The following is a 307-nucleotide window of genomic DNA, read 5'->3' on the forward strand; positions in this document are numbered from 1 at the left end:
TTAATGTACTTCCCTCCTCCACCGCAGCGAGATGGGTGTCGCTATATCCTCATGGCCCTGCTTTGCATACGGCATTAACGCTAAGGGGCTGTTTCTACCTTAATGGGCTTCGTTATGCGCCCTCCCGCGGTCTGGTTATCTCGCGCCTTCGGCAGGATATCTGACGGGGAGGGGGAAGGGGGGAGTATCCTACGCGAGGCCTTACGTGGCGTGTTACAGGAATTCCCTGGAAATGGAGGATCGGACGCATATGGCGCGCGTTAATTTCCACGGGGTTTATTGCGCTCTCCTGGGTGGTTTTCTCGCT

The sequence above is a fragment of the Penaeus monodon genome, chromosome 19 (genome assembly GCF_015228065.2).
Source record: "Penaeus monodon isolate SGIC_2016 chromosome 19, NSTDA_Pmon_1, whole genome shotgun sequence".
Classification (NCBI taxonomy): domain Eukaryota; kingdom Metazoa; phylum Arthropoda; class Malacostraca; order Decapoda; family Penaeidae; genus Penaeus; species Penaeus monodon.